The following is a 2663-nucleotide window of genomic DNA, read 5'->3' as shown; positions in this document are numbered from 1 at the left end:
TTTGCTGGGCTTGGTTAGTTCTGTGGAGTCTTGTCTAATCTTTCATTTGAAAGCCCTTAGGTACTTGGGGCCTTTTTGACCTTCTTCTGAATCTTCTCATCTCCTGGCTAAACAGCTCCAGCCTCCCCTAACCTTTCACCCCTGGCCACTGACTTCTGGAAGTACCCTGGTGGACCCAGGCCCAGAGCCAACAGCATGTGATCTGGCCCAGATGGAGGCTGGCAAGGCATGGCCCCTCCCTCATGTTGACACCCTGGGCTCACTGACACAGCTCCAAATGCATCAGTCACATCACGTGCTGACTCAAGCCAACACAGACCCAGAGCCGTTTCCTGTGGGCTGCCGACCTGCTCTCACTGCAGCATGCCCTATGTAGGCAGTGGATGTCTCTAAAGTGCAAGACTTAGGACTTCTTTTTATTAAATGTCTTTCCTTGAAATGCCTTTCTAGGGCAGTCACATTGCAGTGCACAGCCTTGCACTGCCACTGGCTCATCTCTGTAGTGAGCCTCAGCTCCCAAAGGGTGGGGGAGTTCTCTGGTTCCTGCACCTCCCCCGCAGTGCCCGGAGCATGCACCACTGGTTGTGCTTCAGTTAGAGTTTAGGTTTGACAAAGACCCTGTCCAGCTTTGGCTTCTCTATGCCTGAGTTTGGGGAAGAAAATAGGGCTAAGGCAAATCTATTCCATAGTGAAAGACCCCACCTGCTCCTGGAGATGTGGAGAAAGAGGGGTAGTTAAGACTGCTTGTCGTTTTGGGGAAGAGCAGGAACAAAGGAGAGTTGAAGGGAGAAGTCTGGACAGAACCGGGTAGAAGGCAGAGAGAAACCTGGAGCCTGGCATGGCTTGGGGACCAGGCTATAACCAGTCCCAGTCTCAACGGGGGACAGAAAGCCCTGCTATGGAACAGGGAGTCTGGGAGCAGGAGAAGTCTCCACCCCAGGTCAGGAAAACACCTGACCTCATGGGTTGGAGTCTCATTTTCTTCTCTTTTTTTTTTTTTTAGAGATAGGGTCTTGCTATGCCAGCCAGGTTGGTCTTGAACTCCTGGGCTCTAGCAATCCTCCCACCTCAGCCTCCTGAGTTGCTGAGATTATAGGCATGAGCCACTGCACCCATGGTACCTAATTTCTGCCTGACTTGCTGCTGGCTCTTGAGCCCTGGCCAGGACAGGACATGGAACGTGGGTAAGGGCCACAAACCGATTGTATGGCTCACCCCAGCAAGGTTGCTCTTGAATCCAGTTTTGCTTTTGCAGAAAGAGCTCCTTGAGAAGGCCTGCGTGAGGTAACTGAGTGAAACACAGGCAAAGCAAGGAAGACGGAAGAGGTCAAGCCTTACCAAGAGCACAGAGCCAACTGCCCAGAGCAAGTGAAGTCAGAGAGATGGGAAATCCCCAGGCCATGAGCCAAGGCTCCTCTAGGAGGGACAAGGGAGCTAGTGCCAAGTACATGAAGGTTGACCAGAAGCCGCAGGCAAGGATCATTATTATTATTATTATTATTTATTTTATTATTATTATCTTTTTCTGCAGGGGGCAGGTCTGGAAGCTGCTTACTCATTCTGGTACCACGCCCAGATCACAGACTGGTAGGCTTAAAAAGTCCTCCCTGATCTGGCAGTGGGGTCACCACCCAGAACTCATGCTGCGCTAATGCCTGAGTCACTTATAGTAATGATAACTCACACACACAGCACATTCTGGTTCCCCATTCACTGTCATCTGAGAGAGCTCAGCACCCAGCTGCTTCCACATCTCTCAATCCCTTGCTCCTGGCACGTTATTCTACAGAAGCTCAACACTTTTTGTTGAATGAATGAGACTTCCAGATCCCTCCCAGCAAACAGGCCAGGTACTGCAGTGTGGAGGCCGTGTTTCCATGAGTCCTACTTCCCACCTGAGTCTGAGGTCTCTGTGCTGATAGAAGAAGCTGGTCCATAGGGGAAACCCCTTGGGGTCTGTCCTTCCCCAAGGTTGGGGTGCTTCTTGGGGAGCTGGCTGTAGGGCTGGTGCTGTGCTCCCCACCTCTCACAAGGCTTGTCTTCGCTTTCTCCACGAGTAGGTCTGCCTAAACAGGACTGGCTGGCAGCGCTCCCAGCTGGGGAAATGGAATCTCTTTGTATCTGACAGCCTGGGCTAGGCTGACAGTCCAAGGGATTGGATGTCGGCAGCATGGGCTGCCCTGCCCAGCCTGAGACGCTCAGGACTGCAGGTACCTTGAGGCAGAAAGCCAGGCTTCTCATCCTGAATTGGAGATGGGCTTCGGCTCATTGTGCAGAATCAGAAGGACCCCAGCCTCACAGGCTAGAGCCAAAATCCAGCCCCAGTTTCCCTGGGGATGACAGCAATGACCCCTAAGGTGGGAAGCACTTTGCTGTCTGTGCTTTGCAACGTTTGTTTTTTTTTTTTAATTTGAAAAAAAAGTGGAACGCTTCACGAATTTGCGTGTCATCCTTGCGCAGGGGCCATGCTAATCTTCTCTGTATTGTTCCAATTTTAGTATATGTGCTGCTGAAGCGAGCACCAATGTTTAATTTTTTTTTCTTATATATTCTTTATTTGAAGTTTTAAAGATTTCTTTCTCTTTTGTATTATTCATATAAAGTTTAAATCTTATTTTTTAAATTTCCAAACTTGCTCTTTTCTTTTTTTTTTTTTTTTTTTT

The 2663-nt window shown here is 49.7% G+C and overlaps 1 protein-coding gene and 1 non-coding gene across 2 annotated transcripts in view; both read right to left on the bottom strand.

Moving 5' to 3' along the window:
* Window positions 1-2663, bottom strand: part of SLC35F6 (solute carrier family 35 member F6) — a 15557-nt gene that overhangs the window by 6129 nt on the left and 6765 nt on the right. The gene's annotated exons all lie outside the window — the stretch shown is intronic.
* LOC119473733 lies at window positions 2416-2522 on the bottom strand. Its single transcript, XR_005202952.1, has one exon. It is a non-coding gene; the product is annotated as a U6 spliceosomal RNA (small nuclear RNA).

Source organism: Cebus imitator, unplaced genomic scaffold (assembly GCF_001604975.1).
Source record: "Cebus imitator isolate Cc_AM_T3 unplaced genomic scaffold, Cebus_imitator-1.0 Scaffold180, whole genome shotgun sequence".
In the NCBI taxonomy this organism is placed as follows: Eukaryota; Metazoa; Chordata; class Mammalia; order Primates; family Cebidae; genus Cebus; species Cebus imitator.
The sequence above is the reverse complement of the archived record's forward strand: the minus strand, read 5'-3'. Positions and strand labels throughout refer to the sequence as shown.